Source organism: Phyllostomus hastatus, unplaced genomic scaffold, assembly GCF_019186645.2.
Source record: "Phyllostomus hastatus isolate PE091 unplaced genomic scaffold, TTU_PhHast_1.1 phas_contig_5, whole genome shotgun sequence".
NCBI classification, from domain to species: Eukaryota; Metazoa; Chordata; class Mammalia; order Chiroptera; family Phyllostomidae; genus Phyllostomus; species Phyllostomus hastatus.
Window position 1 is genome coordinate 5,858,258 of NW_025333897.1, and position 19,157 is coordinate 5,877,414.

General features: G+C 39.0%; 1 long non-coding RNA gene across 1 annotated transcript; it reads right to left on the reverse strand.

Annotated features, from left to right (window-relative positions):
* Nucleotides 1–11,081: 11,081 nt before the first annotated feature.
* LOC123823868 lies at nucleotides 11,082–19,023 on the reverse strand. Its single transcript, XR_006786606.1, has 3 exons — nucleotides 18,453–19,023; nucleotides 17,624–17,818; nucleotides 11,082–11,465 (listed from the first exon to the last, which is right to left on the reverse strand). It is a non-coding gene; the product is annotated as an uncharacterized LOC123823868 (long non-coding RNA).
* Between the last annotated feature and the right edge of the window lie 134 nt (nucleotides 19,024–19,157).

Sequence of the window (19,157 nt, forward strand, 5' to 3'; positions counted from 1 at the left end):
CATACCATGTCCATGAACAGGAAGAACTAACAGCATTAAAATGCCCATACTACCCAAAGCAATCTATAGATTCAATGCAATTCCTAACAAGATTCCAATGACATATGTCACAGAACTAGAACAAATATTTCAAAAACTTATATGGCACCACAAAAGGCCCCACATAGCAATAACAATACTGAGAAAAAAGAACAAAGTTGGAGGAATCATGATACCTAATGTGAAACTATACTATAAGGCCATAGTAATCAAAACAGCATGGCAGTGGCATCAAAACAGCATGGCAGTGGCATAAAAACAGGCAGATAGGACAATGGTATAGAATAGAGATCCCAGAAATAAACCCACACCTTTATAGTCAATTCACACTCAACAGAAGAAGCAAGCACATACAATGGACTAAAGATAGTTTATTCAATAAATGGTGTTGGGAAAATTGGACAAATATGTATAGAAAAATGGAACTAGACCACCTTCTTACAGCACACACAAGAATAAATTCAAATGGATCAAAGACTTAAATGTTAGACCCCAAACCATAAAAATCCTAGAAGAAAACATAGGCAGCAAAATCTCAGATATTTCTCATAGCAATTTTTTAATCTGATATACCTCCCCAGGCAAGGGAAACGAAAGAAAAAATAAACAAATGGGACTACATCAAACCAAAAGTTTTTGCACAGCAAAGGAAACCATCAACAGAATTAAAAGACAGCCCACAAAATGGGAGAACATATTTGTTTATACATCTGATAAGGGGTTAATATTCAAAATTTATAAAGTACTTACAAAACTCAATACCAAATAAGCAAAAAATCCAATTTTAAAATGGAGAAAGGACCTGAATAGATATTTCTCCAAAGAGGACATACAGATGGTCAACAGGCATTTGAAAAGATGCTCAATGTCACTAATCATCAGAGAAATGCAAATTAAAACCACAATAAGATATAATTTCACACCTATCAGAGTGTCTGTCATCAATAAATCAATAAACAACAAGTGCTGGCAGGGATGGCAGAGAAAGAGGAACCCTTTTGTACTATGGGTGGAAATGCAGATTGGTGCAGCCACTGTGGAAAGCAAATTGGAGATACCTCAAAAAATTAAAAATGGATCTGCCTTTTGATCCAGCAATCCCACTTCTGGGAATATATTCAAAGGAGCCCAAAACTCTAATTTGAAAGAACATAAGTGCCCCTATGTTCATTGTAGCATTATTTACAATCACCAAGATATAGAAGGAGCCCAAGTGTCCATCAGTAGATGAGTGAATAAAACAATGGGGCATTTATACAATGGAATACTACTTGGCCATAAAAAGAAAATTTTACCCTTTGTGACAATATGTGTGGACCTGAAGAACATTATGCTAAGTGAAATAAGCCAGTCATAGAAACACAAATACCATATGATTTCACTCATGTGGAATCTAATGAACAAACTTACGTAACAAGGAAAATGGGGACAGACTCATAGATGCAGAACATAATGACAGTTGTTGGGTGAGGGGAAGGTTAAGGAGTGGAGGGACTGAGCAAAAACGAAAAGGACTCAGGAAAATGGACAACAGTGTGGGGATTGCTGTGGGGAGGAGATCATAAGAGAACTAAATAGTAATGGAAAAAATACAATAAAGATAAAAATCTAAAAAATAAAATTAAAAAATAATACAAAAGATCTAGAGAACAAAGAGCTGGTTCTTTGAAGAGATAAACAAGACTGACAACCCTTTAATAGGACCCATCAAGGTAAATAAGAGAGGACCCAAATAAATAAAATCAGAAATGAAAAAGGAGAAGTAATAACTGGCACTAAAGAAATATGAGTACAAAGGATTGTAAGAAAATTTTATGAACAACTACATGCCAACAGACTGGACAATATGAATGAAATGAATAAATTTCTAGAAAAAAATACAATCTTCCAAAACTGAATCAGGAAAAATCAGAGAATCTGAACAGGCATATTACAACTAATGAAATTGAAGGAGTAATAAAACAACAACAACAAAAAAAGAACCTCCCAGCAAACAAAAGTCCTGGACTGAATGACTTCACTGGTGAATTTTACCAAACATTCAAAGAAACACTAACACCCATACTCCTCAAACTATTCAAAAAATTTAAGAGGGAAGAGTACTAAGCTCATTTTATGAGGCCAGCATTAACCTAATTCCAAAACCAGATAAACACACTACAAAAAAAATTATAGGCCAATATCCCTGATGAACATAGATGCTAAAATCCTCAACAAGATATTAGCAAACTGAATCCAGCAATATATTTAAAAGTTCACACACCATGATCAAGTAGGATTTATTCCAAGAATATAAGGTTAGTACAATATCCACAATTCAGTAAATGTGATATATCCCATACACAAAATGAAGGGTAAAAACCACATGATCATATCAATAGATGCAGAAAAAGCATTTGGTAAAATCCAGCATCTGTTTATGATAAAAACTCTCAACAAAGTGAGAGTAGAGGGAGCATACCTCAACATAATAAAGGCCATATATGACAAAACCCGCAGCAAACATCATATTCAATGGGCAAAAACTACAAGCATTTCCCTTAAGATTGGGAACAAGACAGTGTTGTCCACTTTCACCTCTCTTATTCAACATAATAATGAAAGATCTAGCCACAGGAATGAGACAACAGGAAGAAATAAATTTCTACCTAAATTTGAAGGGAAAAAGTAAAACTGTCATTATTTGCAGATGACATGATACTCTAGAGAACCTTGAAGAGTCCACCAAAAACTGCTAGAATAAATGAATTCAGTAAAGTACCAGGATACAAAATTAGTTTCCAGAAATCAGTTGCATTTTTATACATTAATAATTAACTATCAGAAAGGGAAACTAAGAAAACAATCTCATTAACAACTGCTTCAAAAAGAATAAAATACCTAGGAAGAAATTTAACTCAAAATGTAAAAGACCTGTACTCAGAAAATGGTAAGACACTAAAGAAATGGAAGAAGATACAAATAAGTGGAAGCATATACAGTGTTTATGGATAGGAAGAATTAACATCATTAAAATTTTCACACTACCTAAAGCAATCCATAGATACAATGCAATTCCTACCAAGATCACAATGGCTTATTTCACAGAACTAAAACAAATATTCTAAAAATTCATACAGAACCATAAAATACCCCAAATAGCAACAGTGATCTTTAGGAAAAAAAATAAAGTTGGAGGAATAATGATACCTGATATCAAACTATACTACAAAGCCGCCATAGTAATCAAAACAGCATGGCGCTGACATAAGAACAGACACAGGGATCAATGGAAGAGAATAGACAGCTGAGAAATAAACTCAAGGCTTTAAGGTCAATCAAAATTTGGCAAAAGAGACAAAAACACACGATGGGGTAAAGACAGTCTATCAAACAGTGTTAGGAATATTGGACAGATATGTGTAAAAAAAATGAAACTAGACCACCTTCTTATGTCATACACAAGAATAAACACAAAATGGATTAAAGACTTGAGTGTTAGACTCAAAACCATAAAAATCATAGAAGAAAATATAGGCAGTAAAGTCTCTGACATTTCTGGTAGCAATATTTTTTCTGATTTATCTCCTTGGACAAGGGAAATAAAAGAAAAATAAACACTGGGACTAAATCAAACTCAAAAGTTCTTGCACAGCAAAGGAAACCATCAACAAAATGAAAAGGCAAGTCACTGAATGAGAGAACATATTTCACTGATACATCTCATAAGGTGTTAATATTCAAATTATATAAAGAATGTATAACACTCAATGCCAAAAAACACCCAAGCAATCCAATTTTAAAATGGGCAAGGACCTGAATAGACACTTCTCCAAAGAGGACATACAGATGACCAATAGGCATATGAAAAAATGCTCAGTGTCACTAATCATCAGAGAAATGCAAATTATAACCATTACATCAACTCACACCTGTAGGAATGGCTATCATTAATAAATCAACAAACAAGTGTTGTTGAGGATGTGCAGAAAAGGGAATGCTTTTGCACTGTGGTTGGGAATGCAGATTGGTACAGCCATGGTAGAAAGCAGTATACAGATACATCAAAAAATTAAAAATGAAACTGCCTTATGACCAGTGACTCCACTTCTGTGAATTTATCCAGAGAAACCTGAAATGCTAATTCCAAAGAATGTATGCACCCCTGTGTTCACTGCAGTGTTACTCACAGTAGGCAAGATTTGAAAGCAGCCCAAGTATCCATCAGTAGATCAATAGACAAAAAATGCTGTGGTGAATTTACACAACAAAATACTACTCAGCTGTAAATAAGAAAATCTTATATTTGCAACAGCATGGATGGACCTGGAAAGCATTATGCTAAGTAAAATAAGCTAGTCAGAGAAAGACAAATACCATATAATTTTATCCATATATGGAATCTAATGAACAAAATGAAATAACAAGCAAAATAACAACAGACTCATAGATAAAGAGCAGGCTGACAGCTGTCGGCAGGGGTGAGGGGAATGGGTGCTGGGCGGGTGGAGGGACTGAGCAAAACAAAAGAGAAAACAATTATGGACATGGACAACAGTATGGTGACTGCTGGGGCAATGGGGCGTGGAAGGAAGTACAGGAAGATATAGGAAGGATAAATGGTGATGGACAGAGACTTGGCTTGGAGTGGTGAACACACAATACAGTGTACAGATGATGTATTTTAGAATTGTGCACCTGAGACTTCTGGCCAAGACAGAGGCATAGGTAGATACACTTTGCCTCCTCACACAATCAAAAGAAGGACAACAACAAATTTAAAAATGAAAAACCACCAGAACTGCCTGAACTGCCTGAATTGCCGAACTATGGAAGTCCGACAACCAAGGAGTTAGAGAAGAAATATTCATCCAGACTGGTAAGAGAGGCAGAGAGGGGCATCTGCAGTGGAGAGGACACATGGCAAGGTGGTGGCTTATTAGTGTGTGGATAAAACCGAGAGCAACCACTGGGAAGTGAGACAGACCATACAACTTGGGGTTACAGTGTGGGGAAATAAAGTCTCAAAACCTCTTACTGAAAACACCTGTGAGGGTTGAGGCAGCAGTGGCAGAAATGCCCAGCCTTACAGGAGAGTTCATTGGAGAAACCCACAGGGTCCTAGAATGTACACGAACCCGCCCACCTGGGAACCAACACCAGAAAGGCCCATTTTGCTTGTGGTAGTGGGAGAAGTGACTGAAAGCCAAGAGCCAAGCAAACAGCATTGTTCCCCATTTGACCCGCCCCAATTTACAGTGGCACAATGCAGTGACATGGGTTCCCCTTCCCTGGCAAATACTTAAGGCTCTGCCTTTACAACATAACAGGTGCACCAAGACAAAGAAATGTGGCCCAAATGAAAGAACAGACCAAATCTCCAGGAAAAGAACTAAGCAACAAGGAGATAGAAAACATATCAGTGCAGAGTTCAAAACACTGGTAATCAGAGTGCTCACAGAAATGGTTGACTACCATCATGAAATAGAGGAAAAAGTGAAGGCTATGATGCAAAGTGAAATAAAGAAAAATGTACAGGGAACCAACAGTGACAGGAAGGAAACTGGGACTCAAATCAACGATTTGGAACAGAAGGAAGAAATAAACATTCAACCAGAACAGAATTAAGAAACAAGAATTCAGAAAAATGAGGAGAGGCTTAGGGACCTCTGGGACAACTTTAAATGTTCCAACAACTGAATCATAAGAGTGCCAGAAGAAGGGGAAGAGCAAAAAATCGAAAACTAATTTGAAAAAATAATGAAGGAGAACTCCCCCAATCTGACACAGGAAATAGACTTCCAGGAAGTCCAGGAAGCTCAAAGAGTCCCACAGAAGTTGGACCCAAGGAAGCACACATTAAGGCACATCATAATTACATTATCCAAGATTAAAAATAAGGAGAGAATCTTAAAAGTAGCAAGAGAAAAGGAGACAGTTACCTACATCGGAGTTCCCATAGATTATCAGCTGATTTCTCAAAAGAAACCTTACAGGCAAGAAGGGGCTGGAAAGAAGTATTCCAAGTCATGAAAGGCAAGAACCTCCATCCAAGATTGCTCTATCCAGAAAAGCTATCATTTAGAATGGAAGGGCAGATACAGTGCTTCCCAAATAAGGTCAAGTTAAAAAGGAGTTCATCATCACCAAGCCCTCATTATATGAAATGTTAAAGAGACTTATCTAAGAAAAAGAAGATTAAAATAATGAACTGTAAAATGACAACCAACTCACAACTATCAACAACTGAACCTAGTGAAAAAAACTAAGCAAACTAGAAATAGGAACAGAATCACAGAAATGGAGGTCTCATGGAGGGTTATCAGTGGGGAGGGAGGGGGGATAATGGGGGAAGAGGTACAGGGAATAAGCAGCATAAATAGCAGGTACAAAATAGACAGGGGGAGGTTAAGAATAGTATGGGAAATGGAGAAGCCAAAGAACTTATATGTACAACCCAAGTGTCAGGAGAGTAGGGGAATGCTGGTGGGATGGCGGTGCAGGGCAAAGGGGAATAAAGGGGAGAAAAATATGGGACAGCTGTAATAGCATAATCAATAAAATATATTTTTTAAAAAATATACAAATACCAAATATATTTCTGTATACCAACAACAAACAATTAGAAGACAATTTTTTAAAAGGTTTTATTTATTTGCTTTCAGAGAGAGGGAAAGGGAGGGACAAAGAAAGGAAGAGAAATATCAATGTGTGGTTGTCTTCTCATGGGCCACCTCCCAGGGACCTGGCCCGCAACCCAGGCATGTGCCCTGACTGGAGTCAAACTGGTGACCCTTTGGTTTGCAGCCCATGCTCAATCCACTGAACTACAACAGCCAGGGCTAGAAGAAGAAATTTAAAAGACACAGTTTATGATAGAATAAAAATCAAATACCTAAAAATAAATATAATTAAATATAGGTAAAAATCTCTCCATTAATAACTGCACATTATTAGGAGAAATTAAAGAAAGCCTTAGTAATGGAAGCTGATGTCAAAATTTGCATACAAAGGGTAAAGAGTAACCAATACAATCTTGAAAACCAGAGTTGGAAAATCTATACTACCAGATATCATGACTTATTGTATTGTGGCATTGGTGCAATGGTGGTTAGACAAATAGTATCAGTTAGGAGACAGAAAACATAGTAGTGTCTGTGTTGGCATGTGCATGGGCCAGAATGTCTTAGTCTCTAGGTTTTACATTTGGTCTCCCCCTGAATCACAGCAGCCTGTGAGGGCAGGGATTAGGTCTTTGCTGGTGGCCGCTGTGGTAGCAACATGACCCACCCAACACCTGGCTCAGAAGGGAAACCAGAGAATTCTTGCTGAATGAACATCTGAACAAACCAGGGAAGGGACCCCATCCTGTACCTATTGACCATGAAGGCTATTCTGGGATTCAGAAACTGCTTTTCCATTGGAAGGTAAACCCCAGTCCCAGTGGGCACAGGGAACAGCCTGGGTGAGGGTCAAAGCCCAGGCTAATGTCCTAGTTCAGTCACCTATAGATGGAGGCCAAGGGGTAGGTGAGCCACATGTTATTGGTCAACTTGCCCAACTGATAAATGTCAAAGAGGAAGTAGGACTGGTTAGTTTCCTTTAAGTGGCGATAGGGTATAAGGCAGGTTTCCATCTGCAGCGCAGGATGCACACAGCTGTATTGCTCCTTTTTTGTCCTCAGATAGAGCCAACAGGGCATGGGTTTTTCCAGGGGCTCCTCAGTATAGCAGTGTCCCAGGTATTTGTGCTCACCTGACTCCCCACAATGGTTACAGGGCTCCCAGTGGGTAAAGATCCAGCTTTAGGGTCTTATTCTGCAGGAGCGTTTGGCCCAGACCTTTCTGTGTAATATGCAGGGTGGTGACATCCTAGAAATGCAGCTCATAGTCTACCACAAGGGCACTCGTATTGTCTTGGCAGTGACAGAGGTTTGGCTGGGAGGGCTGAGGGTTGGTCAGGTGGAGGCTGGCCCCAGGCGGTTTCTTTATGGTAGGCATTGAGACCAGCATCCTCCCCTAGAGTGGAAGAAAAGCACCAGAGTGCCTTGGGATGGTCACACTGCAGGACAACACCAATGCCTGAGAGTAGAACCTGCTAGTATAGAGTCTTGTAGGTGCAGCTGATTAATGTTTGGGTCCACAAAGTGGGGAGAGAAAGACTAAGCAGCAGCAGGGTAGTCAGCATGGTAGCCAAGGCTACAGAAGGACGCTGTGAAGTCACCTTCGGAACTCAGGCATCAGCCCTGGGCAGTGAAATGGACCCTGGTCCACTGTACTTCCAGGAGTACAATTCAGTTTATGTCATCAAATAGCTTATTGTAGGTTGTAGGGTCAAAAAGTCAAAGGTCCACAAGAACTGGGCAGGAAACAAAAGTGAGTGAACCTAAGTCAGGACAAGTGAACTAAAAAACCAAATTACTTATCCTCCATATACCCATGTGAAATGGGACAAAATGGCTTCATGCTCATCAAGAAGGGTAAGAAAGGGAGACACACAAAAATCACTGGTCTGTACCATTTCTCAAATCCAGTGAGAAGAACCTGCAAGGGCCTCCTATCTTGTAGATGGGGAGAAATATTTCATTAGCAACAAATCAGCTACTGGGAGAAGGAGTTCCCCAAACCTTTCTTCTCTGTGGTCATGTCTTCAACGTCCAGGGAGACACCTCCTTTTCCATTATTCTCCTTCATTACATCTGAGGTGGCACTGGAGGATGTGCCCTCTTTGGCAAATGGACATTTTTCTCAGCCTGCTTGTTGTCTCTCAAAACTTGAGACTCAAATATTCTTAGTCAGTTTCATGTGCCAAAAAAACCACATCCACATTCTGTTCAAGATGCTCCCACCCTCCTCCCTCCCCATTCCTGCTCTCTTTCTCCCTCGCTATCTGTCACTATCTGTCACTATCTTTGCTACTATACAGTAATAAACTTCCTCCAAATCTCAATGACTAACAAAATCCAAGATTATTTCTCACTCATACTTCATGTCCACTGTGAGTTGGCATTATAATCATCAGGGATCCAGGATGATAGAAAGACTGCCATCTCTAACATTTCCAACTTCGTGCTAGAGAAGAAAGAAAGAGAGCTCTATGGTATATTATATCTACAGTTAAATGGTCTGGACTTAAATGACATATGTCTCTTGCTCACAAACCATTGGCCAGAAACAGTTACACAGGATCACCAATTTAACAGACCAACATCGGAAATTCTACGTGTCCTTGAAACATTTGACAAATGGCAATCAGTAATGATTACCGCAACTAATGTCTAATAAAAGGAACATTCTTTCATATCATAAAGTTAAAACCATTTCCAAACCCTCCCATCAGATCTCTCCTCAAGTTCCATTGCCTGGATTAGGTCACATGTGCAGATCCAAAGCAATCCCTAAAAGGAAATAAAATGTCCATGCTTGGCTTAAGCCAATCAGAATTTGTTCTCTAATACTGAGGAAGGACACTCTTCTGTGACCACAGAAGTCGCTGAAGACCCAAACAAAATCAGAACTTTGTATGCATGAGATGTAGAAGGGAATGCTTATTTGCTGTAACCATCCATGTCTGCCACAGCATCCACTGATGGGATTGTGGTAGGCACTGTGTAAGTTACATGGCCTCAGGCAAGTTGCTGAAACTTGCTAAGCCTCAGTTCCACTCTCATCACAAACTATGATTATTACAAAGTTTTCAATAGAGTATTCATGTCAAATTCTTGGCATAGTCTGGATTTGGAATAAGACAGTGGTCAGGATAAAGGGAATATGGCCAAGGTTTCAGTCCCAGGCTCTGGGATCAAGGTTTCAGTCCCAGGCTCTGGGATCAGTTTCATCTCTTGATCTACCTTGTATTAATTTGGGCACAGCAACTTCACCTTCTTATGCCTGGCCCATTGACTTACTCCATAAATAATTATTGCTTACTTACTTCCATGAGACACTAAGGATCCAGGCTAAGTTCCTGCCTTCTTGGAGTTTATATTATAGTGAAGATGTATTAATCAGAATACATTAGGTTATATGGTGTAACAAAAGAATTCTCATAGTTCAGTGGCTTAACATGATTTCTGTTTGCTCATGCAAATGTCCAAAGTGGGTTGATGGAAAGCTCCATTCTATACAGTGCCTTCAAACGTGATGAATTATGAAGCCTGCGCCATCTGTGACTCCATTAGCTGCTATGGCAAGAGAAAGGAGGATAGTGAGTCATGCACTGGCAAGGAAATGATTTGGCCTGAGAGAGATCTACATTACTTCTCATTGCAGGACATTCACTAAAATTAATCACATATCCCCACCTAACTGGAAATGGAAGGCAGCACATGGAATATTTGCTGAGCAATTCTGTCTTTGCCTTGAGGAAAAAAAGATGGTAAACAAATAAGTGACTAATAAAACATCAGGTCACAGTAAGTGCTTTGAAAAGGAAAAACGTGATAGGTAAGAGAGAGATGGGGATAACAACTTTATGGGCTAAATTGTGTGCCCCCAAATTCATTCGTTGAGGCCCTAATCCCAGTACCTTAGAATACAACTTATTTGGAGATAGAGCCTTTAAAAAGGTAAATAAGTTAAAATGAAGTAGTTAAGGTGGGCCCCAATCTAATATATCTGGTGTCCTTATTAAAAGAAGAGATTAGGGCACAGACAACACACACAGGAGGACAACCATGTGAGGACACAGAGAGAAGGCAGCCATTTGCAAGCCCAGCAGACAGGTTTCAGAAAGAAACCAACCCTGCCAACACCTTGATCTTGTACTCCTAGCCTCTAGACTGTGAATAAATAAATATCTGTTGTTTAAACCACCCATTCTGTGGTATGTCACAGGAACCCTGTCAAGCTAATATAAAGACCACTTTAAAGGGAGTAAAGAGAGAAGTCCTCTCTAAAGAAGTAACATTTGAGCAGACCCACATAATATGAGCCACACAGATTCTAGGGGAAGCAAGGTGTGGACAAAGCAGACAGCATACCAAAGGCCTTAAGGTGGGAACATGTTTGGTATGTGCCAATGCACTTCAGCCAAAGACCATGAGGAATGTACCTGTGGTTGAACAAAGTTGATTTTAATGACCAAATGCAGTTCGGGAAGATGGACAACATGGGGAATAGGGCAATGTTTCAGTAAAAAGGTGTTAGAAAAGACTCAGAGAATTGGGGCTTATGTTATGTGATATAGGGGAAGGTGCCAATAAGGGGGATTTCCTTTGGATTGAGAGCTCTCAGGAAGTGGGAGTAATTCTATATTATCTAGAAGATGAGAAGAATGCAGTAAAGTTAGAGCAGCTGTCACTCATATTATCTGGGGGAGGAGTCATTTGGTATTTTGTGGCTTAGACAATGTTCCTGTTTTCATCTGTGTTCAGACATGATTATACAGTAATTCTGTTTTTGTCTTGGTTCATCGCAGTCACAGAAAGGCCATATGTGATGTATGTCCTATTAAAAGAAAGAAAAAAAAAATAAATCATCAGTGAGGAAGCCCAGGTAGCAGATATACTACATAGAGATTTAAACTGTCTCAGAATGCTCGAAGAGTTAACAAAGACAGAAAAATGATTGAACAAAATAAGAATATCAATAAAGAGGTAGAAAATATTTAAAAGAATCAAAAAGAAATTCCGGAGGTGAAAAACACAATTACTGAAATTAAAAAAATCACTAGAGAAGCTCAAAAGCAGAGGTAAGCAAGCAGAAGACACAATCAACGAATGTGAAGATAAGACAAGTGAAATTAAAGAGTCTGATGAAGAGAAGAAAAAGTATTGAAAAATAGTGAAGAGAGTCTAAGGCACCTCTGTAACACTACCAAGTGGAAGAGTATACATATTGTGGGAATCTCAGGAGGAGAGAGAAAGTCACAGATATAACTACATTTGAAAAAAAAATAATGCCTATAAACCTCCCAAATTTGATTAAAGACATGAATCTAGAAGTCAAGAAGCTCGCCAAATTCCAACAGGAAAACCCCCACAAGATGCACAAGACATGTTACAATGAAACTGTTGAAAGACAAAGAGACAATCTTGAAAACAAAAAGAGAGAGGCAATGTGTCCCATAAAGGCATCCTCAATAAGTGTTCTAGCTGATTTGACACAAGAAACCCTGGAGGCCAGAAGGCAATGGGTGGAAATATTCAAAGTGCTGAAAGAAAAAACATTCAACCAAGAATTCCATAACTGGCAAAGCTGTCCTTCAACAATGAGGGAGAAATTAAAATATATGCAAATAAGCAAAAGCTGAGAGTTTGTTGCCACTATATCTGTCCTGCAAGAAATGCTAAAGGAAGTCCTTTAAGTTGAAATGAAATGAAAGGATGCTAGATAGTAACTCAAAGCCAGATGAAGAAATAAAGATCTCTAATAAAGATAAATACACGGGCAATTATAAAAACTAGTTTCATTGTACTACAATCCACTTTTAATTGTCTAGATGAGTTAAAAGTGCATTAATCTTTATTATCGGGGAAACAATGTATGAAAATGTACTTTATAATGTCAATGTTAGAAAGGAGGCAATGAAGATGTACAGGAGCAGACTTTTTACATGCCATTAAAGTTAAGCTCGTATAAATTCAAAATGAAGTGTTATAACTTTAGGGAATTATATGTAATCCCCATGGTAATCACAAAGAAAATAGCCATAGAATATACACAATGGGAAATCAGAATGGAAAATCAGAATGGGAATCAGAAGGCAAAACATTTCACTACAAAAACATTAAACACAACAGAAAGCAGTATGGAGTAAATAAGGAGCAAAAAAGCTTTAGGCATATGGAAAACAAGCAGCAAAATGGCATAAGTCAGAATGTCTTTCTCAGTGATTTCTTTAAATAAAAAGACAGAGGTTGGCAGAATGGACTTTAAAAAACTACTCAATCCAAGTATATGCTGTCTACAAGAGACTTACCTTAAGTACAAAAACGCAATAGTTTGAAAGTAAAAGGGTAAAAAAGGGTAAAAAGGGTAAAAAAAGGGTAAAAAATATCTCATACAAACAGTAACTTGAAGATATGAGTGGCTATAATCATATCAGATAAAATTGGCGCTATATTGAAAAAGGCTTTAAGAGACAAAGAAGAATATTATACGAGGTCTGTCCAGAAAAAGTCAAACCATTGTTAATGTAACAAGATCGGTTTGCATGACATCCTTGTAACCTGGCAGCCAAGAAGAGTGGACTGGAATGCAAGTGTGTGAACAGTGACAACTTCACCATACTAGTCAGTGGGGACAGTAGACACCATTGAGTGAGCATGTGTACTGTGCAGCCATTGCATTCAAAATGACTGAGCGAACAAAGCAATGACTCTGCATCAAATTTTGCATTAAGCCTGAACATTCCTCCACAGAAACTATTTGGATGATTCAGAAGACCACAACTATGGGTAACTGGTGATTGGCAACTTCATCACAACAATGTACCTGCTCACACATCATATTTCATGCAGAGTTTTTTGGTAAAACATCAAATGACCCGGGTGACTCAACCCCCTACAGACCAGATTTGGCACCCTGCAACTTCTGGCTTTTCCCAAAACTAAAAATCACCTTTGAAAGGGAAGAGATTTCAGACCATCGATGAGCTGCAGGAAAATATGAAGGGGCAGCTGATGGTGACTGGGAGAAATGTGTGAGGTCCCATGGTGCCTACTTGGAAGGGGACTGAGGCATCACTGTCCTATGTACAATGTTTCTTGTATCTTATATCTTCTTTAGTAAGTGTCTCTATTTTTCCTAGTACATGGCTGGATACCTTCTGGATAGATCTTGTATATTAATAAAAGATTTGATACAAGAAGTTACAATCAATATAAACATTTACACACCTAATAACAGACCCTCAACATATAAAGCAAATGTGGACAGAATTGTAGGGAGAAATAGACAGTTCTACAATAATAGAGACTTCAATATCCCACTATCAATAAGGGACAGAACAAATTAACAGATGATAAGTAAGGAAACAGGGGACTTGAACAACACGATAAATCAATAGACCTAGCAGACATATACAGAACACTCAACAACAAAATGAAAGTGTACACTGAACATTTTCCAGTATATACTGTATCTTAGGTCACCAATAAAGTCTCAGTAGATTTTAAAAAACAGATATCATACCAACTATCTTCTCCAACCACAGTGGGGTAAAATTAGAAAACAGCAACAGAAGAATAACTGCAAATTTTACATCTATGTGGAAACTAAACAACACTCTCTTAAACAATCAATAGGTCAATGAAGAAATCACATGAGAAATCTAAAATACTTAATGACAAATGAAAATGGAAATACAGTATTTTGAAATTGTGGGATGCAGAGAGAAATGTACAGCTTTTAATATCTACATTAAAAAGGAAGAGATATCTCAAATTAATAACTAACTTTATACCTTAAGAAACTAGGAAAAAAGGGAAATCAAACTTAAAACTAGCAGAAGGTAAAAAAGTAATGAAGAGTAGCAAAGAGATAAATAAAACAGAGAACAGAAAATGGAGAAAATCAATGAAACCACAAATTGTTTTCTTGAAAATAACAAAAATGACAAACCCTTTAGCTAGACCTGACCGAACAAAAAAACAAACAAAAAAAACCCCTACAAACCTAAAGCAAAAAAGAAGGTAGGGACATCACTATTAACCTTACAGAAATATGATCATAAGAGGATACTAGGAAAAACTGCATGACAACAAACTAGATAACCTAGGAGAAACAGATATATTCCTTGAAATGCATAGATCTACCTAAACTGACTCAAGAAGAAATAGAAACTCTCAACAGGCTGTAATAAATAAAGAGACTGTATCAGTAATTTAAAACCTTCCAGGAAAGTCCTGGGACAGATGTTCACAGATTAGTTAAAGCAAACATTTAAAGAAAAATTAACACTGACCTTTCTCAAACTCTTCCAAAAAACTGAAGAAGGAGAAACACTTCCTAACTCATGCTATGCAGCCAGAATTAACCTGATATCAAAGACAGATAAAGACATCAAAAGGAAAGAAAATTACAAATCAATGTCCTTTATGAATACAGATACAAATATCCACAACAAAATATTAGCAATGCAAATCCAATAGCATGTAAAAGACTATTCACAATAACCAAGTGGAATTTATCCAAGAATATAAGGGTGGTTCAACATTAAAAAAATCAAAGTAATACATTACATTAGTAGAATGAAAGGAATAAACCTACATGATTATCTCAATTGATGACGAATGGCATTTGAGAAAATCCAATCTTTTCATGATAAAAATGCTCAGAAAACTAAGAATAGAGGGAAAACTCCTCAGCCTGTTAAAGGGTATTATAGAAAAGACATCACTAACTGTAATGGTGAAAGCCTGAATGTGAAGGCTCTCCCAGAAGGTCAGGAACAAGACAAGGGTGCCTGTTTTCATTGCTGCTATTCACCGTTGTACTGGAAGTCCTACCCACAGGCAAGAAAAAAAGTAAAAGGCATCCAAATTGGAGAGGAAGAGGTAAAACTATCCCTATTTGTAGACAACAGGATCCTGTATAGAGAAAAAAGTCCAAAAGAATCCACAAGAAAGCCACCAGAGCTAATTAACGAATACAGCAAACTTGCAGCGTATAAGATCAACACACAAAAGTTAGTTGTGTTTCTATACAATAGTACTGAACAATCTGAAGAGAAAAATGTTTCAAATTCCATTTATAATAGCATCTGAAAGAATTAAACACTTAGAATAAATCTAATGAAGAAGGTAAAGGGCTTGTATGCTGAAACCACAAAAGATTGCTGAAAGAAATTAAAGGATATCTAAATAAATGGAAAGACATTCCATCTTCATGGATAGAAGGACTTAACATTGTTAAGATGTCAACACCACCCAAACTGACATACAGAGTTAATACAATGCCTAAAAAGGATGTTGGAATCAAAATTCCAACATCCTTTTTCAAAGAAATGTAAGAAAATCTTCATATTCATATGAAATTGCAATGAAGCCTGAATAGCCAAAACCACCTTGAAAAAGGAAGAATAAAGTTAGAGGACATGCATTTTCAAACTTCAAAGCTTACTAAAAGCTTTATTAATTACAAGAGTATGGTGTTGCAGAACCAATTGGTGTTCCACGGACCAATGGAATTGAATAGAAAACCCAGAAATAAACCCTCACATATATGGTCAATTGATTTTTGACAAGGATGCCAAAATCATTTACTGGGTAAAGTACAGACTTTTCAACAAACGGTGATGGGAAAACTGGATAACCACATGCAAAAGAATGAAGTTGCCCTGGCTGGCATAGCTCAGTGGATTGAGTGCGGGCTGGGAACTAAAGTGTCCCAGGTTCGATTCCCAGCCAGGGTACATTCCTGGGTTGCAGGCCATAACCCCCAGCAACCGTACATTGATGTTTCTCTCTCTCTCTCTCTCTCTTCCCCCCTTCCCTCCCTAAAAATGGATGAATTTAAAAAAAAAAGACATAGGAAAAAAAAAAAAGAATGAAGTTGAACCCTTACCTTATACCATATACAAAAATTAACTCAAAATTGATCAAAGAGACCTAAAATAGGCCTTTGAGTTAAAATATAGGTCTAAGAGTTAAAACTATAAAACCCTTAGAAGAAAATGTTGGGCAAAATCTTCATAACCACAGATTTAGCAATGATTTCATAGATATAATGCCACAAGCACAGGCAACAAATAGATAAACTGAACTTCATCAAATTAAGAACATGAAAGGATACTATCAAGAAAGTGAAACAATAACCTGCAGACTGGAAAAATATTTGCAGATTACATATCAGATAAGGGACTAATATTCAGAATATAAAAAGAACTACAACTCAACAACAAAAAAAACCCAAACACCCAATTAAAAAATGGGCAAAGATTTCAAAAGACATTTTTCCAAAAAATATATACAAATATATTTTTGTATATATTTATGTACCAATAAGTACATAAAAAGATGATCAACATCATTAATTTTTAGGGAAGTGAAAATGAACCACGATGAGATGTACTTCACACCCACTGGGATAGCTACATTCAAGGAAACGGGAAATGGCAAGTGCTGGTGAGGATATGGAGAGTGTAGAACTCTCCTGCATTGCTGTAATATAATGTAAAAGATGCAGCAATGGGGAAAGCAGCTCAGCAGTTCCACAGGATTAAAAATAGAACTACAGTATAATCTAGGAATTCCATTCCTAGGTATATATTCAAAAAAATTTAAAACAGGTACCTGTACAACATTGATAGCAGTGTTATTTACAATAAATAACCAAAAGGTGGAAACAACCTAAATGGACATACCACAAATGTGGTATAAACATAGTGAAATACTATCCAGCCATAAAAAATGAAGCTTTGATTGTCATCTATACGACAACATGGGTGGACTTGAAAACTTTATGCTTAGTGAATAAGCGTGACAAAGGACAAATGTTATATGATTCCGCTTATATGAGGTACCTAGAATAGGCAATTTGACAGGGAAAGAAAGTAGAGGTAACTAGGGGATGGGGACAGGTAGGAATGGGGAATTATTGTTTAATTGGTACAGAATTATAAAAAGGTTACAATGATAAATGTAATTAATGCTGAACCTTACACACAAATGGTTAAAATAGTCCTGACTTGGGTAGCTCAGTCGATTGGGTGCCATCCTGCAAACTGAAAGGTCACCAGTTCCATTATCAGTCAGGTCACAAGCCTGGATGCGGTTGCTCCCCGGTAGAGGCGCAGGAGAGGCCACCCATCCTTGTTTCTCACATCATGTTTCTCTCCCTTTCTCCCTCCCTTCTCTCTAAAAATAAATAAATAAAATCTCAAATGGTTAAAACGATACACATTTTGGTATGTACATTTTATCACGATAAAGATATTTTGTTAGAAAGAAATGGATCTGAAAGTTAGGGAGGGATGTTGAAATTTTGTAGAAAGTGACCAGGGGAAATGTTACTGCAAAGGTGCACCTTTAAGTAAAACCCTAAAGGAGGCGGAGAATCACGTGGCCACCTTCGGTAAGGGTGTCCCAGCAGAGGGATTATTAAGGGCCATGGGCCTGAAAGTGGCAGTGAGAGCCACATTCCGGAATAGGGGAGGCCAGAGTGACTGAATGGGAGGGGGTGAGGTCAGGGAGGGCGCAGGCCACACAGTTAGGTATTTTGGTTTCTGCTGGGAGGGAGAGCCACTGGAAGGTTTTGAGCAGGGGTACGTGATCCTACTTGAATTTTAACATGATCAAAATAAAACATCCCTGGTTACGGTACAGGCCAGACAGAGTGGCCAGTTGGCGACCTCGAGAGTCTAGTCCAACGCTCACGGTTCCCCAGGACGCACTTCCCCTACCCGCCAACAAGGGGCAGCAGAGCCTCGCCCAGCGTGCAGCGTTCCGGTGGCTCCGCCCCGCCCCGCCTCAGCACGCAGGTAGTCCAGACCTTGGGAATCTTAGCTGAAAACCCGAAAACCTGTCTTTAGTCCTGCGCTTCCGCTCGGCCCCTTCAAGAGCAAGGGTTTCCGGAGGCCTGACCTAGGGCTAGAGACGCCCAGAGGCCAAAACACGAGAAGAGAAGCGGCGTAGGCAGAGAAAACGTCCGAAGTACAATTCCAAGTTTTCCTGGGCCTGATTCCCCTTGGGCACCACAAAGGGAGAAACGCTTCCCTTCCGGGAACGTCACTTGGTTCTTCAAGTAGTCCAAGAGAAAGCCCTGCCCCTGGGGGGGTAGATCAGTTGGTTAGAGACTCGTCTCCAAACACCAAGTTGTGGGTTCGATCACTAGTCAGACAATCACTAGTCAGACGCTACCAAGAAGCCTCTCCCGGGCCCAAGTTCGCTGTGACTCTCCCCGCCCTGCACGGTGTATCTAGGCGGGTCCATAGCCGGCCGCGAGAGGGGCGAGAGAGAACAGGTGCTCACCGGGACCCCGCCCCCTAAACAGGTGAATCACCCCAGTCGAATCTCGGTTCTCCTGAGTCAGACTCCGCTGGGCTTGGCCCGAACAGGACGGGGCCGGGGCGCGGGGGGGAGGGGGGCTGGACGGTCTGTCGGTTCCCGCCCCGCCCCCCCCCGAAGCCTTGTTACTTGGTTCCAACCCTAGGGGCCGGAGCGCACCTGGGTCAGCCCACTTCCGGGCAAGGAGTGG